Here is a 14869-nt window from a genome sequence, read left to right on the forward strand (position 1 = left end):
AACTGAATTTTTTAAAAATATTTTCTTAATTTAAAATTTTATTTATGTAAATTTTTACAATAAGAAGGTTATAAAAGTTTATTTCGATTCATCGAAATCATTTGATTTTTTGTCTCGACGTTGATGAGATTATTTTATTAACATCCGTACGGTTGGATTGTTTAAATAATAAATCATCTATTTTTGAATAATTAAGAGTGAACAACGTAATTCAAAATAAGACTTCTGGTATATCATCAGTCTTCTGTTTAGGGGATCCGTACATATAAGAATGTTTTTCAAAATGTCTAAAAAATTAAAACATCTTAGTCTAGTTTATAAATAACATGTGTGACTTCGTAACGTGCACATTAGGCGAATTGCATTTTTTTAAAAATATTTATGTGTATTCGGTCGGTTTTACCAAAAGGCGGTCGATTTTCTGCATTATCTAATGGTACAATCGGTCGGTTTTCTGCGTTACCAAATGGTAACGTTGGTCGGTTATATAGTAAATCGGTCGGTATTCTGTGTTTCGAATGGTAAAAGCTGTCGGTTATGAGCATAGTCGGTCGGTTTTCCGCGTTTTTTAATAAAAAAAAAGGTTTTGTTGCTTCATTGCTCTGCCTTTACCTGCGACCAAACCAACAACCATCCAACAAACCAAAAAATCAATAATCAATAATTTCATTAAAGTTGAAGTACTAAATTCAACAACATTATAAAATAAGCAATTACATTAATCAATTTCATCAAATCCGTCATCATCATCATCCTCTCCATCCCCATTATTTTCATTCTCATCATCACTTCCTTCTTCTTCTTCTTCTTCTTCTTCTTCTTCTTCTTCTTCTTCTTCTTCTTTCTCTTTTTCTTGTTCTTCCTCTTCTTCATCTTTGTCTTCTTCTTCTTGTTCATCTTCTTCATGTCGAACGAACGGTAAGGAACAATATTGTGCAAAATCAACGAATATAGAGAATGCACTTGTGGCATTTGATCTATCTTCTTGATAAGCTTCTTAAATATCATTTGATATTTGATGGATTCGCTTATCGGACGACTTTTAGACTTGACGACCGTAAAATATTTGCCATGTGGATTCAATACACTGGGAGCATAGTGAACCTGGGAAGCTTGACTAGCCAAAATAAAAATCTCATATGACTTCAATCTTGAAGTAATATCCACGGTCACGTCCCTATTTTTATCAATCAAAACACCATTTACGACACTATCAAACCATAAACATTTGAATAAATATACATAATTTCCTCCTCGATAAATAAGCTTGACAATTTCCTCCAATTGTCCATAATAATCAAGATTGTTATCATGTGAAGTGCCCTTAACAATGACACCAGACCCGGAAGATGTTCTCGTACAAAATTTGTATCCATTGACTTTACAAGACTCAAATGTCATTACCTACATAGCCGGTCCCTCAATCAAATATTGAAAACGAGGTCGGTTTACATCATCTCGTCAAACCTAAAAATTAAACACTAATTATCATTAAAAATATATTGATGAAATAAATTCAAATTTCAAAGGAAATTGTAAAAACAATATATACCTTTTTCAATAAACACTCTTTAAATCGGGTCTTTATGAAACAATCTAATGATTGAGGTGTTGTCTACGGACGTTGACTCATAACACGATCTGTATACCGCCTGAAATAAATTATCAATAAATTACAATAAATTATCGATAAATTATAATAAATTATAAATAAATTATAAATGATACCTTAGATAAGGTTGACTTTCTGGAGAGTTCAGTTGTACATATTCTTCTGCTAACTTTCGCTCTATATCGGTCAAATAACGAATTCCCTCTTTATCAAGACATTCAATTGGATATCCAAAAACTTCTAATTTTGCGGAGCCATCACCATCAAAAAGAGGTTCATTGCGATGTATTTTATTATGAATTGAGTCCGTGGCAAAGTAGAAGGAACAAAATATTAAGAAACTCATCTTCTATATATCGTTCGACAATTGAGCCCTCAACTCGTGCTTTATTACCAACCTTCTGTTTAAATTTCCCTAATAACCGTTCAATTGGATACATCCAATGCCAATAAGCGGGTCCTGCTAGTCTAATTTCTTCTGCTAAATGTATTACCAAATGCTCCATCGAATCAAACCAAGTCTGAGGAAAAATTGTTTCCAATAAACACAATGCTCTAATAACCGATTTCGTCATTAGATCCAAGTCGGATCTCGTAATCACGGATGAACATAAATCTTGAAAAAAATTGGAAATAGTTTTCAAGGCATCCACAATTGGTCCCGGTAGAAGCTCGAGAATTGCTAGAGGCAACAATTTTTGAAGGAAAATATGACAATAATGCGATTTAAATCCAAAAAACTTATACTCCTTAGCATTGCAACAACGAGATATATTTGAGACATAACCGTTTAGAAATTTCAATGACTCAATCCATTGACATGGAAGTTTGGGTTGTTTCCTGTTAAGAGAGCACGGTGCTTTTCGTTTTTTGCCATTTTCATCAATCCAAAAATGAGGCAACACACCAGAGTGTTTGCAATCCGACCTTGCCTTGTGGTGATCTTTTGACTTCTTACCATTCACAATGGTAAGAAATACGTTCTCAAACACATTTTTTTCGGTATGCATGATATCAATGGAATGTCACAAACTATGGGACCAATAAGGGAGCTCATAGAATAATGGGGCATGAGTTCAATGATGCTCAACCCCATATCCAGCACTTGTAATCTTTTTGTTAGTATTTCCGGGTGGTGGAAAATCTATGCTATCAATCCAAGTTTAAACTTCCTCCTCGGATAAGCGTCCACGCCACAACCTTTTCTTCGAATGGTCAAACAAGCTACCCTTCTTACGCAATGGATCATTAGGTTCAAGAAAAATTCGGTTAGTGCCATGAAAAGAACATTTCCCAGAATGTTTTAACTGAAACCCCTGTACACTTCCCAGACACACTGGACATGCCAGCTTTCCTTTCCCCGACCAACCACTTACCATACACATGGCAGGAAAATCACTGATTGTCCACATAAGAGCCGCTCATATGGTAAAATTTTGTTTCAGAGATTGGTCATATGTTTGCACTCCGGTATACCATAATGTCTTCAATTCATCAATGAGAGGTCTAAGATATATATTAATATTTTTCCTAATACTCTCCGGACCCGGTATAATATCCGTCAAAAACATATACGGTCTCTTCATACACATGGAAGGCGGAAGATTATAGACAACAATTACCACGGGCCACACACTATATGTTTTGTTACCCGTATTCCCAAACGGGTTGAAACCATCCGTCGTAAAACCAAGTCTTAATTACGAATTTCTTGAGCAAATGATGGATATCGGAGGTCAAAATTCTTCCATTCGTCTCCATCCGTAGGGTGAGAAATTTCTTCTTTATTGACCTCTCGATTTTTGTAATACCTCATATGGTCGGATGTATGTGCCGACATATATAACCGTTGTAGTCTTGGAATCAAAGAAAAATGTCTTAAATTTTTTCTCGGAATTTTCTTACCATTTTTCCTTGATTTATCCAAATATCGATTACAACTACATATATCACACACAATTTTATCTTTGTCATCTCCATAAAATAGCATACAATCATTCTCAGACACATCATTTTTTTCATATTCCACCCTTAAACTTTTCATAACCTTTTTCATCTCATAATAAGACTCGGGTAATGTGTGCTTTTTTGGTAACACGTCCATAATGATCTTAATCAAATTGTTGAAGGCTTTGTCACTACAATTAGACGCATTCTTGAACTCCAACAATTTTGCGGTAAAACTTAATCTTGTAAATTTTGTGCAACCGGGATAAATAGGAGCACTATTTTCAACAATCGTCTCATAAAATTCTTTAGCACTATCATTAGGAGCTTCTTCAACATTAGTATTACCCGTTGTATCATAAAATTCATGATTCGAACTAGAAAAATCATGTAACATGGAGTTGATATCAACATGATCATCTACTACCCTACGACATTCCCGCGTTTCACATGATTTTCGCTTGTTTCTTTCTTGTGAAACCTCTCCGTGCGAACTTCATACCATATAACTCTCCATCATACCCTCGGATATCAAATGAAACCGAACATCATCTACCCCTAACCAATTCAAATTTTTACAAAGCTTACAAGGAAATTTCATCATACATCACTCCATTTTCAGACTTGCAAAATTCAAAAATTCCTCTACACCTTCCCTATATTCTAAATTTAGAGTAATTTTATCTCGTTGCAACCAGTTACTAATCCAACTCCGATCAAGATTTGTCATCTACATAAATATATATATATATACACCACATATGTATGAACATAACATATACATATTACAAATTATCCAAGAAATTTATATAAACAACATCCATACAAATTATTCTCAACAAAATAAATAAAAGAACATGCATACAAATCACAATGTGATCATAATTAAGAATAGTAGCTTACTTTTTTTTTGATAATTGGATTTCCTTCCCTTCTTCTTCTTTTTCTTCCTCTCTTACTTTTTGATAATTTTTCAAGTTTTGTTGTAAAATGAAAGTGGAGAATGGTTTTGTATTTTTAGCTACGACAGAACCGACCTACTGTAAAAAAAAGCAGTCGGTTATGTGTATTTTAACAAAATGGTGTCGTATTACAGCTCCAGCGTACCTACCCGCTGTTTTTTAAATAATAAAATATACAAAAGCTGCAAATTTATTCGTTAAAACCGACCACTATATGGTCGGTTTTAGTTAGTGTTCCCAGGAAGGCATTGTTTTTGTCACATAACAAAACCGACCACCTTTTGTGGTCGGTTAACCAGCAGAACGGTTTTTTCCCAGCTATTAAAATCGACCACGTAAAATCGACCGGTCAAAACCGACCACCGCGACGGTCGGTTTTATGTTACACATAACGACTTGTTCTTCTGTGACGCATAGAATTCTCAGCACATAACGACGTAGTTCTTCTATAACAAAATTAAAAACTCTAAAACCGACCGATATCGGTCGGTTTAAGCGTTTAGAAAACCAACCATTCCTTCTGGTCGGTTAACCAGCAGAACGGTTTTTTCCTAGCTATTAAAACCAACCACATAAAACCGACCGGGCAAAACCGACCACCGCTGCGGTCGGTTTTCTGCGTTAGGATATGGTAAGAGCGGTCGGTTTACGGGGTAATTGCAATGGTCAGGTTGGTTATGCTGTTTTCCGGTCGATTTTGGGGCTTACATTTTTTAAAAAAATTGACGGAACTGGTTTTATATCAGAAAACTTGAAACAAATGCAACCATTTATTTACAAGTCGTCTGATAAAAACCAACCCCGTCAACCATTAAATTTTTTTTTCTGCAATGTAGCTAGTGATATTCACAAATATTTTTTAATATAGTACCGGAGTAATATCAAATTTCAAATAAAATTAATCTTAATAATATTTCAATTTCAAAATTCTATAAATTCCCTAAGTAGTCAAGGGGTGTGAATATATGGAGTAACTCTTAGAATTAAATGGAAAATTGAAGGGTGACTCTTGGGATTGGTTCATAGCAATTAATAAGAGACTTTTAACTTGCATAACTCTTGTGCTATAAAAAGGGCACTAAGCCACCACAATTTAACTACAACACTACAATCACAATCAAAATTACAATGGCAATCACAATCAACTACAACAACAACACCGTCACAATTGACGGAGTATCCTATGGCATTTTCGACATCCCCAATGAAATTTGGGTGGAAATGGATTGGGATTACAAAATCCCAATGATGTTTATGCAAATGGATCACTATCTCGAAGAGGAGCAGTTAGAGGAAGAAACGCGGTACGCAAGCAAGAGGGCATCATCAAATTCGCGGGGATGATGGCTACGAAGTTGAGGAAACAAAAGGAGGAGGAGGACAAGAAGGACAAGGACAAGGCTAGCCCTTCGAGGGTTTAAGATGTTTTTTTAAAGTTCTTTAATAAGTATTTTAAAAATGTTATTATGAATTTTATTTCGAAGTTTTAATAAAATTATTGTGTCTTATATATATACATACAGATATATATATATATATATATATATATATATATATATATATATATATATATAATTCGAATGAACAAGCATATATATATATATATATATATATGTATGTATGTATATATATATATATATGTATATATATACATATATATATATGTCTATAATCATGGATATTCTAAATTCAACCTAAAATCTAACACAAAAATATGAATAAAAATCAAACTCAAATACATACACAAACATATATACACATATACAACCATATGTAACCAAATTCAAATTCATACACAATCATGTAGATACACAAACATGTGAAGAGAAACTAAAGGAGAGATTGATACCTGCAAATTAAGATTATGAAGATCCAAAATCGTAATTGAGATTCAAATCCGAAACCAAATCGAGTCCCAACCCCAATTTTGATCCTTGAGTGTAATGTAAATAGAGGGAGAGGGAGAGGTTTTAGGTAGAGAGAATTTTGTAGAGAGTAAGAATTTTGTAGAGAGAGGTTTTTGTGGAGAGAAAGAAAATGAGATGGTGGGGAAAAAGAAAGAGACCGGTGAGGAAGAATGGGATTTATGCAAAAAAACAACTGGTTAAAACCGACCGCCTTCGGTCGGTTATGATTTTTACATCAAAACGGCGTCGTAGCCCCTCTTTGAGGCGCCTATTTTATCCATTTTCCAATTAAATAAACTTTTTTAAAAATAAAATCGGATTAAAGCCGGCCGTTGTCGGTCAGTTATGTATTTTCAACAAAAACGCCGTCGTTGTCTGTCATCGACGCGTATATTTTATCCATTTTCTAAAATTTTTAAAAAAATATATTCGGGTTAAAACCAACCGGCGAGCAGTCAGTTTTGTTATAATAAATAAAACGACGTCGTTTTTTACGGACAAATTATTAAAAATTTGATAAAATAGACACAAACACTTAACCGACCGCCCAAGTGGTCGGTTATATTATCGCCATGTCAGCAGTAAAACCGACCACATGTTTGTCGGTCGGTTAAAATAGTTGGATTCCTTGCCAGCAAGGAAAAACGACATTGTTCAGCCGATAACCGACCAATAACGGGCGGTAGGTTTCATCCCGACGCTTTTTTGTTGCCGGTCGGTTTTGTGCGGTCAGTTTTGTCCTGTTTTTTTGTAGTGTGTGTAATAAAACATTGGCTGTGCTAGTAGGAAAGTATAAGAGAGAAAGGTCAGGTTCAACTTTTTTGGTCCCACCAATGTGCCAAAAAAGCAAAAAAGAATCTGCCATCCTCACTAATTATATATAGCTAGGGTTCAAGTGCTCCAAACCTTTCTAATGTATGCGTGTAAATTATTTGACCTAGATATCACCTTGATAAGGTCTCCTCCCAAGTTCAAAATATATGATGTGATGATATTAGGTACGATCAAGTACCAAAAGTTTCAGAAATGAATTACTAAGAGATCTGTTCTTCGTACATTAGGTTACGAAGTGTTGTTTTTCTTGTGTATTTTTTTAAAATAGGTTAGACAAAAATTTATTATGGCGAATTGTATTCTTTTCTCACGAAAATTTTTTCTCAGTATATTTAATTAATATATACATCCAAATCTATCTATTACCATTACTTGCTCAGCTTTCTAGCTACAAATCTTAATTGTTAATTGTTAAATCATGTTACATTAAACACGAGAGACGTCTTGTTATGAAAAACGGAAAGAGAAGATGGCCTAGTGGGGAGACTGTCATGTTCCGGAAAACGGAAAGAAAAGATGGGCTAAGTTTATATATAGTTCTTAGAATTCTAATGGCTCTCCACGAGACAAGCCTACTTAAAAGTTTTCATGGTAGTTTTGTTAAATTGTTTCCAGATTTTGGCGGCAGAATCTCAACTTCTGCAATGCATTAAGAAACTGTTGTTTCCAAGTCAAAGAAACACTTATCATCAGGAATCATCGTCCATTTTATTGCGTTGGATTAGTTGATGTAGAAATTGTTAGGGTTATACTGAAATATTCGTTTCAAGTATATAACAATTATTTGAGAATCTTGAATGCATGTTTTCACATTGTCTGTATATTTTATATTGTAGACAATCAAGTATCAAATGGGATAGCAGAAGATTAGATTGTCGAGTTCCTTATATAATATAATAAAGGTTCACAGTCGAGGTGGTGTTAGACAAACCACTGGAACGGCTGAAGTATTATTTGGAAATAGTTTATCTTGACTATTGAATAATACTTGTATACTTTGTGTATATTGAACGGGATTAAAATAGTAGAATAATTGTTTCTTTAATTCTGACAATAAAGAACTAAGATTCTATGATGTTATCAATGCTTAAGTTCTTAATCCGGATATAGTGATTGACACTTGTATTTAATGCACATGCCTTGACTCATAAGTTAAGTAATTTATTTTAAATTACGAATTTATGTATTGGGCAATGACATTATATACAGAGTGGGATATTGACTATAGAGGGAAACCGTGTCCGAAAAATATATTCGGGTGATGATGTCCTCTTGAAAGCTCATAAAGATAATTATGCTTTAGTCCTGCAGGCAGATTTGTTCTTGCATAATTATAAGGTAGAGTGGATGATCAGGGATAAAAGATATTGATTAAATTAATTGTCAGAAATTAATTTAATTAATGGACATGCGATATCTTAAACATGGGGAATTTATAAGCAATTAATATGGGAGCCGAATTAAATAATTAATTTACGGAATTAGGAAAGGTAGTGTAAATATTAATTCTTTAGTGGATTGAATTAATATTTAATGACATTGGGCCTGGCTCAGGTTGTCATTGGAAGGCCTGACCTAATGGTCCATGATCCCTACTGTAGCCTATATATATTCTCGTTCTCCTAAAGCTGAAAGACACACCAAAAACGAATTCATCCTAGAGTCAGAGAGAGGCAGACGTTTTTCTCAAGGAGACAGCTAGGGTTTTGGTTTTCGGAGCTTCAAGGAGAGGCACACCTTGGGAGATCGAAGGCCACACTTCGTCCAAGGAGAATCAGGGAATATAGTAGAAGACGTGGATTTGAATCGCTTGCCCGTAGCGATTAAGGTTAATATTCTGTTCGAACTTTTAATTAGTATCATAAAACGCAGGGCCAAGGTCCGATTGTTCCTACAATGGTATCAGAGCGAGGTTGCGGTTCTGCGTTTTATGAATCCTGCCTGGAAGGTAAAATGACCAATAGGTCTTTCAAGGCAAAGGGGAATAGAGCCAAAGAAGTGTTAGGATTGGTTCACTCTGATTTATGTGGACCTATGAATATCCAAGCAAGAGGTGGTTATGAGTATTTCGTCACTTTTGTTGACGATTATTCTAGATATGGGTACGTTTATTTGTTGCGCCGTAAGTCTAAGTGCTTTGATAAATTCAAAGAGTACAAAGCTAAAACGAAGAAGCGACATAATAAAAGTATCAAGTCACTACGATCTGATCGTGGTGGCGAATACTTTCTTGGGGAATTCAGGGAATATTTATCATAGAATGGGATAGAATCCCAGTTGACTGCACCAGGCACACCCCAGCAGAACGGTGTAGCAGAGAGAAGGAACCAGACTCTTTTAGAGAGTGTTAGATCGATGATGAGTTATTCGGATTTACCCAAGTCATTTTGGGGACATGCCTTGAGACAACAACTTATCTTCTGAACTTAGTACCTTCTAAGTCGGTTCCTAAAACCCTTTTAGAATTGTGGACCGGGGACAAACCGAGTCTGAGACATTCGGATATGGGGTTGTCCAGCACATGTGCTGAACAAGAACGCGACTAAGCTAGAATATCGTACAGAAGTAAAGCTGTTTGTAGGCTACCCCATGGGAACAAAATGTTATTTATTTTATAGTCCTAAGGATCGGGATGTCACTGTTAGCACCAATGCAAGATTCTTAGAGGAAGACTATATAATGAATCACAAACCCATGAGTAGTATCATTTTAGAGGAACTAGTGGGAGGGGCGAATAATGAACCTGTAGTACAAGTAGAACAACCACATCAGACTGCGCAACCGGTCACTAATACCGCACCAGTTCCTCGCCGTAGTGGGAGGGTTGTTCGACAGCCCGACAGATTCATGTTTTTGGGAGAGTCTTCGGACTTGGTCTCTGGTGAACATGATGATGATCCCCGGACATACGAAGAGGCAATACAAGACAAAGATGCAAGTCTTTGGCAAAAGGCAATGGATTCTGAGATGGAATCAATGTATTCTAATCAGGTCTGGGAGCTCGTGGAACCACCCAAAGGTGTAAAACCTATTGGATGTAAGTGGGTCTACAAGAAAAAAAGGGGATCAGACAAAAAGGTGAAAGCCTGGAAAGCAAGACTTGTTGCGAAAGGGTATACACAGAAAGAAGGTATCGATTATGAGGAAACCTTTTCGCCAGTAGTCATGCTTAAGTCAATCCGTATTCTTTTATCTATAGCAGCTCATCTCGGTTATGAGATTTGGCAAATGGATGTCAAGACAGCTTTCCTTAATGGAAATCTTGAGGAAACCATCTATATGCAGCAACCAGAGGGATTCATTGAAGAAGGCCAAGAGCATCTTGTGTGTAAGCTGAAGAGATCTATTTATGGACTTAAACAAGCTTCTAGGTATTGGAACATTCGCTTTGATTAGGCAGTCCAGTCGCACGGATTTGATCAATGTCCAAGCGAAGCATGCGTGTATAAGAGATGTGAGGGAAATGCAGTGGTTTTTCTAATGCTTTATGTTGATGACATTTTACTCATTGGAAACAATGTTAAGATGTTGTCTTCAATAAAGGCATGGTTGTTCAAACAATTTGAAATGAAGGACTTGGGTGAAGCAGCATACATCCTTGGGATCAAACTTATAAGGGATCACAAGAAAAGGATGTTGGCTTTATCTCAGGAGCCCTACATAGATGACGTATTAGCTCGTTTTAACATGCAGGACTCCAAGAAGGGTAATTTACCCTTCAGACATGGAGTTACTCTATCAAAGAGGCAGTGTCCTTCGATACCTAAGGAGATAGAGATCATGAAGGAAGTTGCTTATGCTTCGGCATGTGGGAGCCTAATGTATGCAATGTTATGGACGAGGCCTGATATCTGCTTTGCCGTGGGCATGGTTAGCAGATACCAGTCAAACCCAGGACAGGAACATTGGAGTGCCGTAAAAGCAATACTCAAGTACCTGCGAAGGACTAAGGAGTATATGTTGGTTTACAAGTCCTCTGATTTATTGCCTCTGGGATATACCGATTCGGATTTCCAGACGGATAAGGATAAGGGAAAGTCCACCTCGGGATGTGTTTTTACTTTGGGAGGTGGAGTCGTAATATGGAGGAGTGTGAAGCAGAAATACATCGCAGACTCAACCATGGAAGCCGAATATGTGGCAGCCTCTGAGGCAGCCAAAGAGGCTATATGGTTCCGAAACTTTCTGCTGGATTTGGATGTGGTTCCTAATCTGCCACAGCAAATCACAATTTCTTGTGATAACACTGGTGCTATGGCGAATTCCAAGGAACCACGGGCCCATAAGGCAGCGAAACACATAGAGCGTAAGTATCACCTCATACGGCAGTTCGTTAAGCGAGGAGATATCATTGTGGCTGACATAGCATCGAAGGATAACCGGGCAGATCCTTTCACGAAGAGCTTACCGGCTAAGGCTTTTCAGGAGCACGTGGAAGCGATAGGAGTCAGATACTTGGTCACATAGTTATTATAGTTGGTAGTGGATTGCTTGTAATTGACACTGACATACTCAAAAAATATATTGAGTATAAGTGAGAGATTGTTAGGGTTATACTGAAATATTCGTTTGAAGTATATAACAATTATTTGAGAATCTTGAATGCATGTTTTCACATTGTCTGTATATTATATATTGTAGACAATCTAGTATCAAATGGGATAGCAGAAGATTAGATTGTCGAGTTCCTTATATAATATAATAAAGGTTCACAGTCGAGGTGGTGTTAGACAAACCACTGGAACGACTGAAGTATTATTTGGGAATAGTTTATCTTGACTATTGAATAATACTTGTATACTTTGTGTATATTGAACGGGATCAAAATAGTAGAATAATTGTTTCTTTAATTCTGACCATAAAGAACTAAGATTCTATGATGTTATTAATGCTTAAGTTCTTAATCCGGATATAGTGATTGACACTTGTATTTAATGCACATGCCTTGACTCATAAGTTAAGTAATTTATTTTAAATTACAAATTTATGTATTGGGCAATGACATTATATACAGAGTGGGATATTGACTATAGAGAGAAACCGTGTCCGAAAAATATATTCGGGTGATGATGTCCTTTTGAAAGCTCATAAAGATAATTATGCTTTAGTCCTGCAGGCAGATTTGTTCTTGCATAATTATAAGGTTGAGTGGATGATCAAGGATAAAAGATATTGATTAAATTAATTGTCAGAAATTAATTTAATTAATGGACATGCGATATCTTAAACATGGGGAATTTATAAGCAATTAATATGGGAGCCGAATTAAATAATTAATTTACGGAATTAGGAAAGGTAGTGCAAATATTAATTCTTTAGTGGATTGAATTAATATTTAATGAGATTAGGCCTGGCCCGGAATGTCATTGGAAGGCCTGACCTAATGGTCCATGATCCCTACTGTAGCCTATATATATTCTCGTTCTCCTAAAGCTGAAAGACACACCAAAAACGAATTCATCCTAGAGTCAGAGAGAGGCAGACGTTTTTCTCAAGGAGACAGCTAGGGTTTTGGTTTTCGGAGCTTTAAGGAGAAGCACACCTTGGGAGATCGAAGGCCACACTTTGTCCAAGGAGAATCAGGGAATACAGTAGAAGACGTCGATTTGAATCGCTTGCGCCGTAGCGATTAAGGTTAATATTCTGTTCGAACTTTTAATTAGTATCATAAAACGCAGGGCCAAGGTCCGATTGTTCCTACAGAAATCTTATATATCTTGAAACCGGAATCATCAAGATATGCCAGAAGTCAAATTAATAAAGCCTTTGTGCAACCTGCTTGCATATTCTACGCACGACTCTGATATAAAGATGGAGGCGGCAAGGGCAATTTTAATGGAATATATGGTTATATACATCGAGGGATAGACGAGTACTCGAAAGATGATAATCAGGTGGAGATACATGTGGCTCAGCTCAAGAGGCGGATTCAAATCTTGGGGGCATCATGCAAATTTTTGAAAAATACCTATACTATTTAAAATTTGGGAGGACATTTCTATAATTTTGTAAAATTTTAAACTAATAACAATATATAAAAAAGAATTAGAGGGACACGTGTCCTTCCGGTGCTATTCCCAGATCCGCCTCTGCTTAGCTCCATGATTCTTATAAGAGTACACTATTGCTGTGGAATTGCAGAGACTCCGAGTGATTATGTTGATCTTGTAGTAAAGGCTGGGATAAATTACCTTTTTTGGGGGTAGGCTCCTAATTAATTATTCTCTCTGTACATTTTTCTGCACTTCCTTAACATCTTCATTTACGCACCATATGTCAGGCTTCGTCCCCTAACTATTGTAACTCTTCAAAGAGAAAAAGGACATGCACCATATGCTGGGATCTGAACACGCAGGAACCTCGCATAGGTTTTAATCAGGATTGGTCGTAGTCATGCTTTCTGATAATATAGACATACCTGCCAAAGCAGCATCCCCGTTGATGTTATCAGGCCTTCCAGCTGCCCTTGGGGGTTGAAGAGGTGCAGCTGCTCTCTACATACCTTGTGACAACCATCGAACCAATGGCACAAGGGCTCTAGTTTGGTACTTGTGGGCAACAAAAGTAAAGTATGTTATTACAATTCTTCTGGTGGGCAGGTGGGTGAGGTAAGGAGGATCTGGGACTAATAACTTACAGATATACGAGTGCAGCAAAAAACACAAGAAGGAAATGCCTCTGTTTCGATCCATCTTGGTTGAATAGAAAGATTACAGCTGCCAGCTTTAAAATAAGAAACAAGTCAATCTGAAAGGCAAACTGAAATCTTCTTACTACAACCTATCTTTGTTGTCCGGGTTGCTGCTGCTGTTGTTATTGTTGTCGTACTTGGCCTTGCTCCCCACCCATTTGTCCAGCCTTAGAAGTTAGTGCACCCCTGGAACACAAAATAGAATATTTTTATAATGTTAGAGTTCTCCATCCATGTAAAAAGCCCCATAAGTTTCCTATTACCTAATTTCAAATTGTTGAAGATTATAAATTACTAACAGTGTCCTGATACGGAAACAATATAATGATCTGCTATTTGTAGAGCTACTTTACTATTGACTTTGATCAAGTAGTTCTGTCACCTTTTGGAAAATATATGCACATACATATATGAGAAATTGAGAATGTCTTACGTTTGCACATTGTATGTGAAGGTAATAAGGGTGGTTTGTAGAAATGGCGACATGGGACACATAAAAGGATATGTAGGAACAACATAAAGGCCTCCTCTACGGTTCACTTGATCTTGAGCCTGCTGCAGAGGAGGAATAAGTACTGGGTAGTGGGTACATAACTGGAAACATCTGCATACTTTCATTAGGTCCGGGGGAGCCACCTACCAGAGCACTATAACGAAACTGGCATCAGACAACACTAATCAGACAACGGACGCTGAAAAAAAGTGTTGGCCGAAAAAAAGACACAACACTTTCTTTTCGTCCTCGAAAAACTATTGTCTAACACCTACGACCTACATGGGTTAAAAAACTGTTGTCTGGTAAATTCAATCAGACAACGGTATCTTAACTGTGGTATTGTGTAATGATGCACGTTAGACTACTGTTTTTAGAGCCGATGTGTGAAAAAACTTCAGACAATAGTTCAAGACACTGTTG

The 14869-nt window shown here is 36.5% G+C and overlaps 1 pseudogene; it reads right to left on the reverse strand.

Moving 5' to 3' along the window:
- Window positions 1-718: 718 nt before the first annotated feature.
- On the reverse strand, window positions 719-14571 carry LOC135150296 (uncharacterized; annotated as a pseudogene).
- Between the last annotated feature and the right edge of the window lie 298 nt (window positions 14572-14869).

Source organism: Daucus carota, chromosome 2 (genome assembly GCF_001625215.2).
Source record: "Daucus carota subsp. sativus chromosome 2, DH1 v3.0, whole genome shotgun sequence".
NCBI classification, from domain to species: domain Eukaryota; kingdom Viridiplantae; phylum Streptophyta; class Magnoliopsida; order Apiales; family Apiaceae; genus Daucus; species Daucus carota.